This window comes from Gavia stellata, unplaced genomic scaffold, assembly GCF_030936135.1.
Source record: "Gavia stellata isolate bGavSte3 unplaced genomic scaffold, bGavSte3.hap2 HAP2_SCAFFOLD_87, whole genome shotgun sequence".
NCBI lineage: Eukaryota > Metazoa > Chordata > Aves > Gaviiformes > Gaviidae > Gavia > Gavia stellata.
Genome location: NW_026777117.1, coordinates 283,152 through 304,256, shown reverse-complemented (window position 1 = coordinate 304,256; position 21,105 = coordinate 283,152). Strand labels below are relative to the sequence as shown.

At 52.9% G+C, this 21,105-nt stretch overlaps 1 pseudogene; it reads right to left on the bottom strand.

The window, feature by feature from the left end:
- Nucleotides 1-2,170: 2,170 nt before the first annotated feature.
- The window catches only part of LOC132321696 (hydrocephalus-inducing protein homolog), a 124,538-nt pseudogene continuing 105,603 nt past the window's right edge, over nucleotides 2,171-21,105 (bottom strand).

The following is a 21,105-nucleotide window of genomic DNA, read 5'->3' as shown; positions in this document are numbered from 1 at the left end:
GTGTTGAGCTCTGGCCAGTTGAGCAGGAGAGGCTGTGTACGTTGGAAGTTTTAGTAGGCTAAACAAGTTCAGAGCCCAAGTGTTTGTGGTTCGTTTGAGAGGTTACCAGTGGGAGATGAGGACCAGCAACAGCTGTCAGGGCTGGCAGCTTTAGTGTAGGAGCAATCGTTGGACGTTCGCAATTTCGGTGTTGAGCTCTGACGTGAATTAGTGAGAGGAAGCGATGATACGTCTGGACCTTTGAGTGTCTAAACAAGTTCAGAGCCCAAGCGTTTGTGGTTCATTGTGGAGGAATGGCTTAGTAACAATGGACACCATCTGATTCCTGTGAGCAACCCAGTCTCTGATGAGGCGGAAGGTTCAGAGGAAACTGTTAACTGTCCTTGAAAGCCTGTTGTGATAAGAGGCTGCGGAATGGTAAACAAGAAGAAGGAACTGGATTCGCGAAGAGGAGAGGTGCTCTTGTGCATGCACTGTACCAACCACACTTGCCGCCTTTGCGCGTAAACAGAGGCTGTAAGCCAATCATACAGCTGTTGCAGATGTGTGTTCTTGGCATCTGTCTGTATATACTCTGTAAGCTTGAATAAAGGGGAGAACGACTATACTCATATTGAGATTCCATCGTTACTCCGGGTCCGTCTCCCACTCCAACAATGTGGCATCCCACATACGCATTGTCCTATAAAGGGAACCCCCTAGAGACAGAACCGCAAATAACTGTTGTAAATTTTGCTGACCATTATAATTGCAAGAAAGCTGTATACAAGGCTCCTCTGGGATTGGCTTGGGGATGTTACGATGGAAAGTTCTATTCATATTTAACATTGGAACAACGTGTGGGATTGAAGTGTGGTGTTGGAATGCCCTCTTTGTGTCCCTCTAGAGTATTTAGTTTCACATCCCACCGCCACAGAACACGCATAGAACACGGTAATAACCCCACAGCACGGCCTGGGTGGGCGATACACGGAGTTGAGATACCTGACTGTTATACCCCAGGAATGGTAATTTCTTTAATGTTGGAAAATGTGTTTATCCCATATCACAGAATCACTATGGTTGGAAAAGACCTGTAAGATCATCAAGTCCAACCATCAACCCCACACCACCATGCCCATTAAACCAGGTCCCACAGTGCCACGTCCACATGTTCCTTCAATGCCTTCAGTGAGGGTGACTCCACCACCTCCCTGGGCAGCCTGTTCCAATGTTTCACAGCTCTCTCAGTAAAGAAATTTTTCCTAATATACAGCCTAAACCTCCCCTGGTGCAACTGGAGGCCATTTCCTCTCGTCCTGTCACTAGTCACCTGGGAGAAGAGACCAACACCACCTCCCCACAACCCCCTTTCAGGTCGTTGTAGAGAGTGATGAGGTCTCCCCTCAGCCCCCTCTTCTCCAGACTGAACAACCCCAGCTCCCTCAGCTGCTCCTCATCAGACTTGTGCTCCAGACCCCTCACCAGCTTCATCGCCCTTCTCTGGACATGCTGCAGCACCTCAAGGTCCTTCTTGGAGTGAGGGGCCCAACACTGAACACAGCATTCGAGGTGCGGACTCACCAGTGCCGAGTACAGGGGCACGATCTCCTCCCTACTCCTGCTGGCCACAGTGTTTCTGATACAGGCCAGGATGCCGTTGACCTTCTTGGCCACCTGGGCACACTGCTGGCTCACGTTCAGCCGGCTGTTGATCAACACCCCCAGGTCCTTTTCTGCTGGGCAGCTTTCCAGCCACTCGTTCCCAAGCCTGTAGCATTGCATGGGGTTGTTGCGACCCAAGTGCAGGACCCGGCACTTGGCCTTGTTGAACCTCATACAATTGGCCTCGGCCCATCAATCCAGCCTGTCCAGATCCCTCTGCAGAGCCTTCCTACCCTCGAGCAGATCAACACTCCCTCCCAACTTGGTGTCGTCTGCAAACTTGCTTGCTGAGGGAGCACTCACCTTACTCTTCCTCTTCACATTTTTCCTTCTTTACGCTGACTCTTCCTTGTTTTTCCTTTTACCCCTCATTTGGGAATTATATAACCATACAGTGAGTTAGGGATATTTTATCACTTTTGCCTGCAACCAATAAAGGATTTCTATTGAATCTCCTGGTCACTTGGTGTTAAGCTCGCCTTTATTTCTCCGCAGGGGATCACAAAACCAAAACAGAACTTGTCCTTTAACCCGGGGCTTTGGGACTGGGCTTGCGATGGAAGGTGCAGGTTTTCCTCTTGCTGTTCATCATGGCACTGATGTTGATGAGGGAGGCAGGGTAAGTGCTGAACTTGCTGAACGTGGCTTTCGCCGACACCGTTACTGGGATGATGGCGATGGTCTCACCTCCTTCACAGATGCTGGGCTCAATCACCTGCAACCGGAGGAGGGGTTGGTAAATACAGCAGAGGACAACCTCTATCTCTGTCCCCTGATGCCACCCCAAGTCCCCACCAGCTCACCCTCCCTGCTTAAACACCTCCTCCAGAGCCAGTTTCAGCTCTGCTTAGGAAGCATCACAAATGGTTTCTGAAAGACTTTATTGCATATGGATGAGAGAGGATTCCCCAATTAAAGCCTTCCTCCCAGAAGACACGTGTCCTGCTTACACTCCCAAGACGTGGTGTGCTAACACCACCTGGCCCAGGCAGCTCACCTGGCACTGCAGGATGGGTTTGTCCTCAATGCTCATTTCCATCTTGGGGTGGAAGAGCAGCCGGACCTGCACGGGGTGCCCGGAGGCAGTCAGCACGCCCTTCTGCGGCTGGAGAGTGAAGTGGGATGCCAAGTCGCATATGTTGGTATCCGTGGTTTCCAGCTTGAAACTGGGGTGAAAGGGAAGGAACAGACCTCTGCAGTTAAAAATACCGGTGCCACCAGCAGAGCCAGGACTTTGCATAGGACCATAAAAAAAATAATAAAAGGGAAAGAGTCCAGCTCCATTTGGGGAATTCCAGATCTTGACACAGAGTGCAGACAGTCAGCAGTGTTGTAAGATAACTTTGACACCAAATTTTTTCATTCCCTGCTTTAAAGAGCCGCATAAAGTGAAATGCGCTGACCCTCAAAGGAAGGCAATGAATCTCAGCAGTGAGGGGCTTACATTTCAGAGTCTCTCCTTCTGGTTCCTGCTGAGCTGTGAAGAATTGCTGGTGTGTGACTGGATTCTCTATTAAAATATTTGAGCTTAGAGAGCCCAGGTTTTGTATTTACCTGGAGCATGAGGTAGTCAACATGGAACAGGTTCTAACCATGGACAGAAGGAGAATGCAGGCCTGGGTGGCACCATGCATTCACAGACCAGGCAGCTGGACCCACCTGTACACAATCTTGTACTTCCCTTTGATCTTCAGAGTCAGCACTTGCTTTGCCTCATCCAGGACCTTAAGCATCCCGAAATCCACGCTGCCGTCTGTACCTGCAGAAAACCCGCAGAGAGAGGTAAGAAATGGTGAATATTTGTGAGCTGCTGCAGACTACACCAAGTGACAAGATACAGATTTGGAGTGCTCAGGTGGCACAAACCCCTTCTCGGCACGATTCCCTTATGGAAAGTTTCTCTAGCTATTTTGCTGCCCTTTCCCTTACTCGGAGAATATGCATAGGGTTTAGTAGCTAAGGAGCTCACTTGCCATCTCCTTGCTTCCAAGCACAGATCCAACCACTCTATGTGCCATGATGAGCCTTCAGGAGTTGCCAACTGCTTGTTCACATCACCGTCGTTTCAAAGCCCCCAAATCAATCCGCACATGAACTTGCACGCTTCAAAGTTTGGAGACGAGAGACTCAAGGCTCTCTCTGTGTCCTGACAGTGCTTCACTCCATGCAGCTTGCAGGATACGTGTGTTACATATCCGTGCCACGCTTGCATGGTACCCCATCCTGCCCAAGTGCCCTGGTTGCTCACTTGCCAAGGCAATGCAATTCACCCAGACTACTTGGCTTCGGGGGCATCCACTGACCTTTAGAAATGCTGATGCTCAGAGCAACATCATAGGCCTCCACAACGATTTGGATATTTTCAGTCTGAACAATCCCCAGGACGTTTTCTGCATCTGAAACCTGAGATGGCAAAAAACAAACACTGCTTAGACGATTCTCAATTCTTTTGGAGGACAACATACGAGGCCTTGCCTCTGTCTGCTGCTTCCACCATGGCCTCCCCTGCCTGACAAGCATTTGTGACTCCCAAGCTTTCCTAACCTCATGGTTAGGTTCATCTCATGGGCTGACCCAGCGAGATTCTGATGCAGGAAGAAACCCTGTCAGCCCACCTCGGCATTCCTCTAGCACGCCCAAGTCTCGACAACCAAACGACAGCACTCAACCATGCACAGCAGCAAGGTTGTTGTTGTACGGGCTCAGGACAAAGCCTCAAAACCCAGATGTAGGCCATGCAGAGGCAGCACCTCTTCCTGAGGTGCTGTACACAGCAGTACATCTGTTCCGGACTCCACAGCGTACTTGCCCCATGAAGCTCAGCTACAAGAGCACCCTAGGAGTCACCTAGTTTCCAAAACGTTATCCTTCAGTGAGAGTGCCTTGCTGCTAAGGGACTGGCCCCCCGGCAACACAGGTAGAAAGGAATCTCAGGAAGGCTCATCCTTTTGCCCTCTTGGCAGGGTACCCTTCAAGCACAGTCTCCATCCCCAAGAGCACAGGGATCACTCTGCCCTGCTCTGCCAGGGAGGGCACAGTCCCCCTCACCTCTAGTCGGATCATCTTCTTAACGGTTACAGCCTTCGTGGTCTTGAAATACAGACGCACGCCAAACCCCGTGTGGGGAGCAATGATGCCCTCATCCTGTGACAAGGAGAAGTCCTCGCCAAGGTTTTCCAGCCCGCTGAGCCGCCAGGCCACAGGCAGTGAGCCTTGCAACTGAATGCAACTTGGAGCAGCCCTAGCCATGCGTATAAAATCATATTTTAATGTTTTCCCTATGTCACAAGTCTGAGAGGTGAGGTCCTTGGGGGACAGCTTGGTGTCAGAAGTGTATCCAAGAGAAGGGAGATAAGGAGGAGCCACTGGACTGCTCTGCAACCAGCAGACAAGATATCAGTGCATCGAGATGCCCATTGCAGAGCATTGCTGGGGGGCTATGGAGCTCGTGGCTGTTACAGGATATCAGAGCCAGCGAGGAATGGTGAGCAAGAGACTGGGAATTGCTGGGAAGAAAAAGGGATGCTAGCCCAGCCTCCAACCTGAGTGGCCACACAGCCAGCGAGAGAAGCTGAAGGGGGCTCGCTGTCAGCTCTCATCGCCAGCAGAGTGACCGCGGAATGACTGACCTGTGCAGAAGCAGCCTGTCGAAATGCACCTGCTTGGAGCTGACCCCCAGCTCCACCTGCACCCCCTGGCAGCACAGGCAGAAGACCACCAGCTCCGGGTTCTCCTTAATGCAGCAGATGAGGTTGTCTTCCATGAGGCCAGCTGAATTGGGGTACGCCCAAACGCTCAGCTCCTAGCCCTGTCCCCGCAAAAAGAAATACAGAAGAGCATTCAGTGAGCAGGAGGAACGGCTCCTGGGCACTTCTACCAGTGTCTGCCCTACCTGTCCATCTCCTACCTGTTTCTCGTTAGGTTTCAGCCTCATGCTGGGAGGGTCTAAAAGGAACGTGTCCGCTTTGACGTCATGCTCAAAGAAGAAATGCACCTCTGCCTCCAGTGGGGTGACATTGAGGATGGTTAACTTCTCACAGTTGCTGGGATAGTGCAGCGCCTTGTACCTGTCCACAAAAAAGGGAAAAGGCTGCAGAGGAGATGCCGGGACTATTGTCTTTATCACACATCGAGGAAAGCACTGTGTCCTGGCAGCGGGAGGTTGCACTGGAAGACCATGGTCTATCAAGCCGGCTAAGAGAAAGGATCACTTTCACGGGCACATTGCATGGTACGCGCATTCGTCCTTGCGTTACTTTGATGTCCACCTCTGTACCTGGTGCCTCCATCCCAGAGGCGTGACGATGCACAGGCCACTTAAAAGAGTGTTTTATAAAATATAAATTCAAAAGCGCCTGGAAAAATAAAAGTACGCCAGGCACATGGGTTCTTCCTCCTTCTTTGTTGGGTTTCCTTCCCTGCAGAGTATAATGAAATGCTTTTGAAAAGAGGTTTTAAAAATAGTTTAGCTTATCTCTTTCAAAAAAGTCACGAGGCTGCCTTCTATTTCATGGGTTAGCCCAAAGTCTGAGGGAAGGAAATAGAAAGGATTCATTCCCAAGAGGAATGCTAAATCTTACAAGTGTCCCTTCTTCTCAGGTGTGGAAGAGAATTTGGAGTTAAAGGGTTAAAAAAGCAAACAGAAACCTGAGACCATTCATCAGTCTAGCTAAAGATCCTCTTTTGTTTTTTAAACTGTTTTGATTTAATGTCCTTGGGTTGTCAAAATACCACTAGCTCTCCAGAGCTCCCATGAAGACAAGAACTTCATTTCTAATATTAAAAAAAAAAAAAAGCGATGTTAAAAATAGAAATATGCCAGCAGCTACAATGCCAACTTTTTTAGGCAGACTTCACCCGGCAGTGAGGATCAGGAAAACGTAATTCCCATTTTTATTCCTCTGCAGGTTCCGCCCCTCCCCGCCCCCCCCCCCCCCCCCCCCCCCGCATATTGGCAGGTCAACTCAAAGTCTTACTAGTATTACAGATTAATGAATGGTTTACAAAACCATCAGCAGAATAATTGCTCATTCAGTTCAGCTCAAAGCACTTCAAAAAAGCACCATAAAGTTCATTTCACAGGTGGTGAGGCTGAGATGTGGAGGCGGGACACAAGTTGCCCCAAGTCACCTTCAGGCTGGAAGCAGCACGTGGCTCTGGCCACCGAGGCACCCACCATGTTGGAAGATCATCTCCATCTCTTCCCAGCTCCTCCGAGACTCATGTGCCTGTTTATCTACCCACGTTCACACACCTGCAGTCCTTCAACCCCAGTTATCTCCCAGGTCTTTGCCTGGGCCTGCCCGGAATTGTGCCGCGGGCACAGCATGTCTCCAAGCATGTCCATGAAAGCACAAGGCCCTGGAGATCCCATCCCAACATCAAGAGATCATCAAGACATACCGGTCTCTTGACTTCCCACACAGCAGCGGTCCAAAGTGGAATACACCCGTGTCCATGACATACTGCTTGAAGATGATGTCGTCATCTGCCTTGTTCTTCCTCCACTGAGGAAACACCAGCCTGGGCAGAAAAAACAGGGAATGAGGAGCTGCGAGATACTCCAAGTAGAAAACCTGGTCAGAAAGCCATAACCCTTCCTGGTGGCTGAGGCACCAGTACTGGTTCCCAGCTCAGGCAGCACGCTCTGCCCAAGCCAGAAGGCCACAGGGGTACAAGGGACAGCCCTGGCTCGGAGTTTAGGGGGGGGCAGTGTGGGAGAGCTCCCACGGGCCAACCTTACCGTGGGTCCTGGCTGATGGTGGGATACAGGCAGGTGCCCCTGCAGTGCAGCTGGTACAGACGGTTTGTCCCCAGGATCTCAAAATGCAGCGTCTGATCGAACTGGCCCAGCACCGTGGAGCTGAAGCGGACCTTCAGTTCCACCTCGCCGCGGGCAGGCACTATCCACTGGCAGCTGCTCAGCCTGGCAATTAAAGAGGAGGCTTCAGACATTGTTAACGAGCAAACGAGACAGGGAGGAGGGTCGTGAACTCGCCATCCCATGGAGGCACCGGCAGAGGGTCCCTGCGGAGCTGGGGACGATGGACCTCGTTTGGCAAGATGGACATGAAGCAGAGGGATCACCTCCTCCCTCACAGCTCACCTGACGGATCTCCCTGGGCATGGGACCGCGTCCATGCCGCTTTGGTCCGCCTCAGGGGGACGTGTGGGTGCTCCCATGCCCGGCCCCTGGAGACTTCTCCTGCCCCGGCCGGAGCTCTGCTTCTCCCTTGCAGCCTCCCGGCTTCCCGCAGCTTTCTCCTTCCTCGACCGGCCCCTGGTTGGGGTGACCTGCTCCTCTGGCATCTTCACACCAAGAGGACAGAGAGAAGGGAGAGAGGTGAGACCTGCCCTGAGACATCCCCATCCTGGAAAGAAAGCTGCAGGTCTGCTAACAAACAGGAGAGAGAATAAATAAGTAACCAGCATCTGCTGGTTTCATATCTGCCCACGGACTTGGTCTTCCTTATTGGACTTTGTTTTGCCCACGAGACCTCTCCTCGCCCAGGACCCCTCTCCTCGCTCAGGACCCTCTCCTGGAGGGAAGTTGAGGACTTTAGGTGATATTTTTTCTCTCGTCTTACAGAACCGCCCTATGTCTCAAGCACAGTTGTCTCTGTTGGACAGACAAAAGGGATGCCTGCAGACATGGGACCCTGTCATGTCTTCACTGCCCTTCCACAGTGATCTTTTTCCATCCTCCCCCCCACCATGCCTGGTCCCTTGCCCTGGCACCTTCACCGCAGGCATGGTTGGGGCATCCACAGGACTTTCCATATCCTTCTTTTCATCTTCCACAGCAGCATCCTCTGGCACAACAAAGACAAAGTGCTTGAGGGCTTCTCCTGCTGCAGGAAGCATCCGCTTATCCGGGTAGTGGACCACAGAGTAAAAAGCCATAGGGGGAACAGGAGGCCCAGAGGGACCCAGTCCCAAGTCATCCAGGATCTAAAGCATAACAGAAACTCCCATCACCTTCATCCTCACACTCCTTCCTTAAAGGCACGGAGCTTTTGGCAATGTTTTTTTTTGTTGTTGTTTATATGGACTACAGTGCTTTTTTATGCCCAGTGGGGTGGGCAGGCTCCAGAGCATTGCCAGGACCTACAAGTGGGACCTAGAGAGAAACCTCTCCCTTGAGCAACTCAGCTGCCCTGGGACCATTTTTAATGATTTCCAGACTGGGAAACTCTCTGAACAGACAGGATGCTTGAACAGAGAGAGCACTCCCTCTTTCCACCCATCTGAGGGATGCTGAGAACCTCCCCAGCCACGTGGCTGCTGCGGAGCCATTGTGGAACATCATCAGTGGCCTGGACAAGGCTCTGTGCCATTGTCACCTGGCAGGACACAACGCATCAGGGCCCAGACCACGGCAGGCTCAGCATCTGAGCCTCACAGGGCTTTACCTGCTCTGCTGCTGGCAGCTTGTCGCTCTCCACGATCTTCCTACTCACATCTTCTGAGCTCAGCACCTGGATGTTCAAGCAGGGCACCCCGACATCCTGGCCTCTGGCTAACCCTTCTGCACCTTCCCCTTCCAGCCGAGATAACTTGGAGTCCTCAAGAGCCTTCAGTTTTTCCAGCCGCTCCTTCTCCAGGTGCTCTTTCTCCGCGCGCTCCTTCTCCAGCCTCTCCTGACGCTCTTTCTCTCTGTCCTTCCGGCTCCTGCGGCTGGATAAATACTGGCACTGGTTTTCTGCTTGGTGCCGCACCTCCTCTTGGTTCAGAGGGGACAGCAGGATACCCTGAACCCTGTCCCAGGATGACAAAATATGCGTGACGTCTTTCTGCGATGCCTCATAGATCTTAAACCTCATGGCCAAGTTCTTCTTGCTCTCACTCAGGGCCTTGTTTTTCATTTCCCCCTGTTCTGGGTCTGAGGGTTGCACAACCACCGCTGGGCACGCATCCGTCAGGGGAACCTTGCCTCACTTCTTCGTATCTTCCTTGTCACCTGCAACAGAGTCTGGGCGCTCCTTTACAGGTCCCTTCTTGTCTACCCCCTCGGTGACATCCAACCAGTTGCTGGTGGACACGTTGGTGTTGCTGGTGGATGCGTTCATATTCTGGGCAGGAGGAGCAAGAAAAAGCAGTGAGCATTTCAAAGCACCGACTCAAATGCTGTAGAACAGTGATGACCTTCACAATAGCACCCCAAGCCTCGTCCGAGACCTGTGCTAGGTGCTCTACAAATCCCAGTTCAGAACGCAGCTGGTACCCAGTTTAGCTCAACTGAAACCAAACTCCCTAGTGCCAGCTGATGAGGAGTCCTGCAAACCAGCTGAAGAACAGAACAGCTTCCCAACCCAAACAGGGAACTTAAGACACCTCCTTATTCCTGTGCAGTCCTCTGGGCTCATTTGCAGTGTGCTGAGCATCCCTGTGGCTGGCTGACTCTGGGAATTCTGGTTGCTAATGAATACCTAAGGCTTGGTGGTGTCTCCTGCCAGTCACGTAGGAGAAGACACCACATCCCAGACGGATCGTGGCTCAGAGGTGTAAGTCACATGCAGAGTGGGGAGAAACACTGGAATGAAACTATCCAGGGTTTCACAGTGAATGTACGGAGTTATCTGAAGCTGTGACTCCAAGGCAGCATGATCCTAGATGAGCAGTTCTCCAACAAACCCATGGGAAAACACACCTCTAGCAGCATGATCCAACACCAGCTGTTGTTTCCCAGCACAGCCCCAAGTGTTACTCATGGCCGGGTACTCGTCCCCAGCACTGCATGTGACTGCTGGCTTCTGGGGGAATGGTCCAACTCAGCGGGAAGGTCCCCAGGGCTTTTATTCATCTCTATAAACACAACCACCCACCTGCCTGAATCCACGCTGGCTTTTCTTCCCCAAAGCATTATTTTTGTCTTTTCCAAGCTCTCTCTTGCTCTGCCTAGACTTCTTCTTCAGCTCTTCTTCCTCCTTCAAGCGTTCTAGCTCCCGCCGGTGTTTTTCCTCCAGCTCTTGAGCCATCTGCTCCATCTCCCTTCAGCAAGCCAAAGAGAAAACATCCCTGAGAGTCACCACCAGAAATCTGGGCTCACCGCAATCCCAGCTGGTCCTGCACTTCAGTCACTGACCCTGAGGCCATGCAGAACCATTAGACCATCTCCATGGACTTCCCTCAACCTGGGGAGACTGGGAACATCCAAAGTGAGGAAAGGTGGAAGAGGACCTCCAGGACCAGCCAAATCTAGGCTTTGCTGTCATAAAGCCTAAATTGCCTTCCTTCTCCAATAAGGTCCACCTGGATACCTCCAGCACACTGCCGAAGACTGATCCACCATCGCTCCGCACTGATGCCTGAAGTCCTCTCTTGATTTTCCGGTGTAAACCAGCTCACAAATCACTAACACCTACTTATCCCTGCACCAATACTTCCTTGGCTCATCCAGCCCTTCTCCCTGGGCATAGCCTGCTCCTTAGGGAGAATAATCGCATCCATCAGAAAGCAAAGGCTGCAGGAACTGCCCTCCTGCAAAGCATGGTCTGAACAAGGAGGTTTCCTGCTGGAACCCAGTTGTGAATCATGGAAAACTTGTGCTATTGTGCTGGTTTTGGCTGGGACAGAGTTAATTTTCTTCATAGTAGCTAGTACGGGGCTGAGTTTTGGATTTGTGCTGAAAACAGTGTTGGTAATACAAAAATGTTTTAGTTATTGCTGAGCAGTGCTTACACACAGTCAAGGCCTTTTCTGCTCTTCACACCACCCCACCAGCGAGTAGGCTGGGGGTGAACAAGAAGTTGGGAGGGAACACAGCCGGGACAGCTGACCCCAACTGACCAAAGGGATATTCCAGACCATACGACGTGATGCTCAGTATATAAACTAGGGGGAAAGCTGGCCAGGAACCGCTGCCTGGGGATGGGCTGGGCATCGGTCGGAGGGTGGTGAGCAACTGTTTTCATTTGCATCACTTGTCTTTCTTGTTTGGTTTTTTTTTTGTTGTTATTTTCATTACAATTTTTATTATTATTATCATTATTATTTCATTTCATTTCATTTATTAAACTGTTCTTATCTCAACCCACGAGCTTTCTCACTTTTCCTTTTCCGATTCTCTTCCCCATCCCTCTGGGGCAGGGGGCAGTGAGCGAGCGGCTGGGTGGTGCTTAGTTGCCAGATGGGCTTAAACCACAACAGCTGTCTGTCCTGGAAATCACAATTCGAAGCAGCCCTAGCAACTTCCTCCCAGGGAAACGAACTTCAGCCTGGGCTGAAAGAAGTGCTGAAACACGTGTTTGCTTTAAGCAAGGCCCTCCTCGAGTTTCAGGCGGGGATTAATACAGGCTTACACCTATCCTATGCATCCTCCTGAACACTCTGCTTTGCTGGATGGGAGCTTCTCCCGGGCTCAGCTGCTGCTGCTGCAGCTGAAGGTGAGCCTAAGGACACCAGCTTTTATGGCTGGAGTCACTCAGTATGGAAAACCCTGGGAGATCAGCATTGCAGAACTTCACCTGCAGAAGGACTGGTATCTAAACCAAGCCAGCACAGCTGCGCCTCACACCAACCCCCACCACAACCCCTCTGCTTTGGTGAAGAAGGGGGATGAAGAAGATGAGAATTGAAGTAATTAACTTGGAGACACTTAGAAGCGCAGTGGCAAGGCAAGCACAGAGCCCAGCTCCCTGCGTCTCACCAGAGGAAGCTCCTTTCCTCCGTTGGGAACCACGAGGTGGTACTGGCCATCCTTGTGCCCTTGTAATAGACACTTTTGGCCTTTGCTCTGTAACCCCTCTGAGCTCAACCAGGGTCTCCCAGGGAAACCCTTCAGGGACACTGTCCTGGGGAGTTACCCATGGAAGGCTTACAGACCTCTTCTTCCTCTCACGCTGGACTTGTCATATATTGTTATCAAACTGAGCTTTCTGCTCCTCAGAGTGGGCATCATACTCTTCCTCATCCATCTCCCAGAGACGTGCTTTCTCTCTCCTGGCAGCTTCTTCCCGCTCCTGTCCTTCAGCACAGACCAGAGGAGAAACCATTAGCGACCACAAGCAGAGCTTGCTGTTCTGCGTGAGCTGCGAGGATTCATAACTCTGCCCCGGCCCAGCCTATCATCCTGCCAGGAGATACTGGGGAGCTCATATCCCAGCTCCAAAATTCAGATAATCCCCCAAACTGTCACCGGTCAGCGAGTTCTCGTCCCTTGCTTGGCTCACGTGCACCAGCGGCGTGGGCAGTGGGCCGGTGCTTAGTTATTGAGCCACACACTTGGGCACAAGCTTTAATGTTAGAGACCAAGATAAGTTTTACAGCCTCAGCTCTGATGTATTTTAAGCAACGGGGAGCTGAGCGCTGGCTACACTGAGGCAGAATGAGGAAAGATTAATAAAAACATTTCTGACAAGCTCTGCTGGTAACCCAGATACACATGGATAAGGGTGAGGGTTTGAGAGAGAGTATTTGAGAGGTATGGAGATGAAGAGTCTCACCTTCTTGCTCCATTGTGGCTGTCTCCCTGGCTTTCAAAGAAGCATAATCCTGGAACAAATTCACAAAATAGATAGAAGGCCGATTTCTGACAGCTTTGAGCAGGCAGAGGAGAGCAGACGCCGTGTTGTGTGCAAAGAGGGTCTCCAGGCCATCAAACACCACTCCCTGGTAGCAGTCACTCAACTGTGAATCAAATCGAGAAGGAAGAGAGTCAGCTATCGCACGCATTGAGCTCTCAGCTGGTCAGTAAACCCCAAGGTCAAAGGACACCAGCCATCGTTGTTCCAAGCGCATCAGCTCAGACCAGCTCTGATCTTCCCCCATGCTCTGCCAACTTATCACATCTGCAGCTTCACCCAGGGATCCCTGCACGAAGCCCAGGACTCCTCCAACAACAGATACAAATCTCCTCCTCTCCAAATTGTACCTCTCTGTGTCTCGCTGCCTGTCTCTGTAGCAGGGACATTTCATCTGCCCCCATCCCACGTACCTGCAGCCTGTCAGAGAGGATGGCCACCAGCAGGTCCTCGGGCAGCACGCAGCTCATAAAGCCTGTCTCTCCCGTCGCGCTGCCACTGATGCTCAGCCATCGCTGCGCAGGAACGCACGGAGAGGGTGAGATGAGATTAGAACTGGATGAGCCCTGCAACATTGAGCACCATGAGAAAAATCAGCCACTTTGGAACCCCCTAAACAATTCCAGCTGCTGGGCTTGAAGTTGGGCTCTTTCAGTAGCGGGAGACCAGAACAAAACTGCAGACCAGCAGCTCCAGGGGACAACCCTGGGGGTCACATCCCTTGGCCAGCACAGACCCAAGCTTGCAAGCCCCTGGCACAGCATCCCACAGCTTTGCCCACTGCCTGCAGCCACGTTAGTCGGGACTGCACTTTGCCAACAAACCGTAAGACCCAGTACAGTTTTTCTACTGGTGCACAGGGTTTCGTTCCCACCCTGAGCCATCCCCAGCCTGCCCAGCTGGCTCTCTGCACTATACAGCCCGGCACCAGGCTCTGGGTGACACGGAGACCCCACTGCAAGCAGCCTCTTCACTTCTCAAAAACAACTGGAAGCTCCCAGGCATTAACCAGTGCAGATCACACTTCACCTGGGAGCCTGTCGGATCCGTTGGATGCTCCTTCTGGGATTGGGATGCGTGGCCATCCATCTTCCTCTTGTCTGCTGCGGCGCTCGCCTGGCCTCGGGAACTGATGGAATGCAGGCTGGCTTTGTCCCCAGAGCTGGACTGGCTCATGTCCGAGCTGTGCTTCGCCTCGGCGCTGAACGGCAGGCTGAGGAAGACATCTGCGTTTTGACCTGCGGAGGGGACAGACGGCTCAGCGGGGCTGGGGACAGCCCTGTGCTTCAGGCACCTTCCACCCCAATGGGCACAGCCCTGCGCCCTCGCAGGGATGCAGCACGTGTCCCCCAGCCTGCCAGGGACTAGCAGCACTGCCTCCCAGAAGCAGCTCCTTCCTTGCTCCTCTTATTAGCACGATAATCCACACCATCAGATACTGGATTTTGAAGCCACAGACTTTTCAATGCACAGCCCTATGTCCTTCCTACCAAACAGGGCAGCGTGCACACAGGTGATGCCATTTGCACTGTAGCTCCCCTGTGGATCAAGCCAAGGATTTGTCCTCCAGGACCATTGTTTCCATACCTTGCACCCATCCTGCATTCTCACACGAAGACGGTAATACGCAGCCTTGCCCTGGCTGCAGTCACCCATCTCCCCTAGAGTTAAATCCTCCGGTGTGGGATACCCCCACCCAGGACCCACACCCTTCTTCCTTCCACCAGCTCCCAACTCAACCAGGTTCAAAGCTGAGTGATGCAAAACTTCCCCCCACCAGAGCCAGGGTCTGGCCTCAGCCTGCAGAGCTTGGGGCATCAACTGCCCAAAAAGTTCCCTAAAAGTCTCTGGTCTCACGTGGAGAACAGCACAACATGCACGAGCTGCGCGACCTGACAGCGTGTGTAGGAAAATCTCTGGAGAAAAGAGCTCATCTGCAGTGTGCCTCTTTTCTGAAACTCCCCCGGGAGGTTATTCTTCCCTTCCTCTCGTGTTTGTGAAGCCACACTCCAAGTCAGTCCTCTAGTGCTTAACGAGCCGCTTCAGAGGGCTTTTCCTCGTTTAAGTGGGCATCAGTTCTACCTGACGGCCATGAGGAGGAAGCTGGATTCAGCTTTGAGGAAATATATAAAAACCCTGAGAAAAACACCGGTGCGCTTCACCGCTCCTAGGAAAAGGAACATGTGCTGAGAAGCCCGGCGGCAGTAGAAGTGTCTCTGAGCCCTTAAAATTGAGATTTTGTTAATAACCTGAGATGCTTTATGAAATTACTTTGCATTTCTACACCCATGTTCCCTAAGAGACCCAAGGGCTGTCAAACTTCTTCTCTGGAGCAAGCAGAAGTGGATGGTCACGGTGGGTTTCCGAAGCGCTGCTCTGGGTTCACTGTTTCTCCTTACCGGCATCCTCCGTCTCCTTGTGGCTCTGCTCGATGGCAGCCCTGATGCACAGCTCCCGGGCACGGAGCCCTGCCGAGCTGCTCCTGTCCAAGATGGCTTCTGTCACCACGGCATCCATGGACAAGCAAGCAGCACCGTAATATTTGGACAGGGTGACCGCTGCCGACATCTTGCCTTGAGAAAGACTGCTTGGTGACACTTGCACATGCGGCATTTTCAGGGACAGGCTCTGGAAAGCCCCCGAACGGGATTTCAAAGTTTCAAGGACAGTCCGAAAGCAAAATGCCACTTTAGGGGAAACCACGAGGGAGGCAGCTTGAGCATGGTTAGAAGTGTTGTCCTCTAGAGCCAGGTGGATCATCTCCACTTCACGTTCACCTGAAGACTTAGTCCCTTGTGGTAACCTCAACCCTGGGTCAGGCTTTGGAGCCCTGTCCCACCACCATTCAGACCGTTTGCTAGCCTGTGCTGGTCGGCGCTGTCTCAGGCAACGTCTGGACACGGTTTGGGGGTCAGTATGGGCTAGGGACTGCTCCCACAAGGCAACATGGACACTAGGCAACGTGGTCCCAACAAGGCAACGGGGACGTGGCCACCCTGTTTGGGGGAACCAGAGCCTGGCTGTACGGACACAAGATGAGCCATGCCATGCCACTTGCGCCGGCTAGGTGAAGGCCTGGGACGGTTAATGTACCAGCAGAACTGTGGCTTACCTCGCTTCGCTTCAACTGATCAACCAGGCAGCATGGTCCACCAGGATATGCCTCTCCTGCTTCCCGCCCTCCTTGCAGCCAAGAGGTACGGCTCACGTACCTGTCAGAGGTTCCCCGTGGACGATGATGACAATCCCTCTGCGGTTTCGGGCTGCGCGCCCTTCTGCAGAGATATCGATGCCAAGGTGGCGGGCGATAGCCCTATAGACAGGGCTGTCATCCAGTTCTCCCGCGGCCTCCTTGCTGCTGGCGGTGCTTTGCCGATGCTCTGCTGTGCGGGACCGGGTAGAAAAGTCAGCCTCCTGCCTACCTGTGATGCTGATCATCCTCCCCATCCCCTCAGATCCTGGCAGAGAAGACTCTGCCGAAACCAATGTCGTGTCCAGGGTCTCCCCGTCCCCTTCCTTAAGGTTTGTGCAGATCAGGGTCTGCCCTAGATGCTGGGAGAGGTTCCTGTTCAGAGTATAGTAAATGGGATGGCAGAAAGAGGAAAGAACGAGCATCTGGCAATACCTAAAAGGACTGGGCCAAGTCTCCTTCCCTGAACTGTCAACATGGTCCTCATGGGAGTTTGGTCCCAGGTCCTGCTGAGTAAGGGGGGGACAGGCAGAACCGGGCATATTACACAGTCCCAAGGGAGCTCCTCCATTTGGGAATCAAGTAATTATCCAAAAGCTGGATGCTTTAGGAATATTAGAGCCGCAGATGTGCTGGGCTCTGAATTCACCATAACAGCATTTACAAAGAGTTGCCACCTTTGCCCTTGGAAGGTCAGCCAAAGCCATCTTGGCTTGCAACGTCATATAGGACAGGCAGTGCGCTGCCCTGCCTAGGAAAGGGACCACCACCATCCTGATCCCAGCAGCTCCTGAGAGAAAAGGCGCTCGTTTGGCAAAGCTGGGCAAAACCTCCCTGGCCTCTCCCTTGTCCCTGCCCCAGACTCTTCTCAGGATCCTACAGACTTCATATGCAAGAGTGGATTCAGGGCCCACAGGAGCGAAGATGGCACCAGGCTGCAGTGAAGTGATGGAGGTGACGCTGAAGGCCGCCACTGAGGCCCTGTTGCCACAACAGATGTAAAATAGGTGAAGGGCTTCGGGTTATTACCTGTCCCGTGTCTTTTCTCAGCACCTTCCTCCTCCTCTTCTCCACATTCAGATTTAGAGACCACCTTGTTGGAAGGGCTTTCATCAAAAATGGTGGAGGGAACGACTGAACTATGGGATGAGATGGTGTCAACAATCCCAGCAGAGCGCTTTCCTCCTTCATCTGACTGCGACCGGACATCTTCAAGGTTTGCTGAGGAGGAAGGACACGGGGAGGGAAGAAGAGGGTGAACATGGCCAGGCAATCTGCTCTTTGCCATTTGCCACTTTGCATGGCCACATGCAAACGACGGAAAATTTCCCAAGAAGGGAAACTTCTGCTCCCAAGGCAGAGTTTCCCTGCCCAGGAAAGCCTGCCCAGGCTGTCTCTGCCCTCAGGGGAATTTTGAGCTTGTGCTTTTGTTGCTGGGAAGGAGCAAATATCAAATAGCTACTGAAATTAAACCTGGTTCTACCAGCTGAAGAACTCATCCAGCCCTACTCCTTGTGGATGAGGGACACAAGGAGATATCCTGATTATTTCCCCAGTCCATGGCAGGCAGATATGAGCTTGCTTAGGCTGCACTCAGGGCTGGTAGAGGATGCGCATTCCAAGCCCCAGGAATTCCTTTCACCCAGGAATTCCTCCACCGAGCTGGGGAAGAGGTGGCTGCTAAAAGCATGGGCTTTCCATGGAGAACGAGGTCACGGAGAGCTCAGGGGAGGTTGGGCTGAACTCCCTGCTGTGTCCACACTCAGGACAGCCAATGCCAAACCCTCACCATTGTCCTGGCCCACTGGTTCCCCCGTCTTGGACTGTGCCTGCTCATCCTGCAGTCTCTTCTGGTGCTGGTAGTATTCCAGCACCTCCGGGGGCAGCTTCTCACCCGGGGCACGTGGAGGCAGCAATAAGGTGTTGTGTGAATCATAGTCCTTCAGCGTCTGCAGGATCTGTGTGTGTAGGGAAGAGAAACCATTAATGGGATGTGCTTCTTGACCTCCATCCCATGAACAGACTCCCCAGCCAACCCATCTTCTCCTTCATTCCTTCCTCCCAACAATACGGACTATCCAAGCCCCTCCACAGCCTGCCAGCCAAGCTGGCTAACCCTGAAATGCCACCAGGCTTTGCCCTGGGGACTGCCTCCGTCTCCCCGGCACAAGCCTGGGAACGCTGGAGCACTGCAGAGCTACGGGATTACGCACGTGGGGACCAGACCTTCCCTCTCACCTGCTCCTCAGCAAGGTACTGCTGGTCAAACTCGAGCGAGTAAAACTCGATGGGGAACTCACATGGGTTCTTCACCACGACCGTCCCCTCCGCCCCACGGCTGTATGGCAGCACCGCTCGCAGCTCGAGCACCACGGGGCTGAACTCCAGCTGTGGCTCCGGCCCCTGCCCCGAGACCAGCAGCTGGAGGGGCTGGGTGCGCTGGCAAATGTTAACCTTCATCTCACTTCTGTAGGACTTCTGAAAAGAGAGAAGTGCAGAAAGGTCCTCCATGAAGTCCCAGGTGACAGGGGCTCAAATTTAACCCTTGCCCCAAGGTCAGGGATGTTACCAGTACCTCTAAGCTGAATGCAAAACAGATATTAACTTATAGCAGGGGCTATGGCACCTGCATGCTGGCTCTGAGGAACTGGGATGAATCCTGGTGTGAAGTGGAACTGGATATTTGGGTATCAGATGGATCTAAAATGGACTACCACATGTTTCCACCTAGTCATGAGGGAGCGCAACGCTCATAAGAAAGGTCCTCATGGGTGGACTCAGCTCCCACAGGATTCAGGGGCTGCTTCACCTCCTTCTTCAGGGTTATGTTGCCCAGACAGAGTCCTGGCACTGCTACATCAGGCAAACATCAGCTACATGAAGGAAGCAGATGAGCTGTCAGGGGCTAGAAATAAGGGTCTTCCTCTCTGCTCAAGGCTTGGCTCTGGTTAAAGCCAGAGACAAGATGGTTACAGCTCTACTAGCAGTTAAAACATCCCTGGGACGCTTCCTAGGCACGGAAACGCTCGTGTCCATACTGTTACACGCTGCCAGTTTCCAAGTCATGGTGGCCACATGCAAACTACCTTTGGGAATGCTCCGTGGTTTATGCTCACTCCCAAACTACCTGGGAACGTGCAGGCAGGCTGGGCCAGAGCCACAGGGACTGCTGGCAGCATACCACTACAGGTGACTGACCTGCCGTGCCCAGGAAGGGGTCTGGTGGCTGTTTTGTCTGCTGGTACCAGCAGCAGGATTAGCCTAGATCGGCCCTTCCAGGGTTAGTTATCCCCTGTGAGCGTGCCAGCTGCTCTGCACCAGGGTGTTGCAGCCTGCAAACATGCCCATGAAAGGGGGAAGATGAGGGGAAACAGGCAGATTTCCCCCCATGCACCGAGAGGGACCTGCACTGCAGTGCCCTGATGCTCTCTGTGCCAGCTCCTCATTGGCATTTCAAAGCCCCTCTCAGAAGAGTGCGCTGCAGGGGAAACTGAGGCACGGTGGGTATGGGGCTTGCAGAAAGCTCTGTGTGCAGATAGACCTCATCTCGGGCTCCCTGAGCTGAGCTAGTTACCACGCTGCCCTGCCAGACCTCCTGGGGGTGACACCCACCAATCTCACCTCTTCCACGGGTGAAAACCTGACTTGCACATTGCATCGCTCTCCCGGAGCCAGGGTTCCAGCTGACGGCAACACCTTGAAGACACGGGGCTTGGTCTTCCACTCCTGGAACAGCTTCCGACGCACCCTCACCGGCAAATGCTTGTCCCCCTGAGCGAAAAAAACCAATTGTGTGAGGTCTCCTCAGTCTGCGAGGTCAGACCCTCAGGTCCTGCAGTGCTCTGAGATACTGTCACGGTGCTGAGAGCACCCGCATCCAAACCAGCCACAGCCACCACTGCTCTACAGCTGGAGGGAAGACATATAGGCAGGGCAGGCAGATGGGGAGGCACTGTCCTCGGAGGAGGAATGGGGGAAGATGGCAGAGAAGTGAAGCATCAGCTAGTGAACAGGTCCAGGCGAACCAGATTTGCTCTGTACTCTCTAAAGCTTCCTCACACGAGCTGTAGCCCAAGTGCTCAGGCAGCCACAGGGGCAGAAAAGGCAAGAGAGGCAAAGAAAACTCAACCAAGAAGTTATGATGTGTTACACGTTGTCTGTGCTTTACCTTCTTAACAGGCTCAATCACAGTGATGAACCATTTACAGGGGACCTGGAGCTGGTTGTGGAGCTGCAGTTTCTTCCCCGCACTGCCCACACTGGACAGCGGAGAACTCCAGCCTGTCCCTGGAGAGGCAGAGGGACGGCACAGTCACGTAGGCACGGAGGCGGACATGAAACGTGGGGCCTTCTGCTACCTAGCAAAGGACAGAGCATCCAGCTTAGAGCCTGAGTGACACCTACTGCTGTCCCCAACCTGCTGCCTGCCCCAAAAGGTGGTGCGGGCAGAGGGAGGTGAGGGACCATGAGGTACCTTGATGGGCAGGAGCACGTCCACTTCTTCCAGGGGCAGGTTGGCACTTTGTGGGTCAAAGCGCACTTCAAACGTCTCAGTCTCGCAGTAGGGCAGGTGCTTCACATGGTCCAGGTCCACGCTGAAACCTTGAACAGAGGAAAATAAAGCAGCTGAGACACTCAAGTGACATGAAATGTGTCACAAGCACGTTAAGGCCATACGGGTGTCCTGGCTGGCAGCTCTGTGAAGAAGAGGGCTCTTTGCCTCTCCGGAGAAGCCTGCCACTCTTTCTC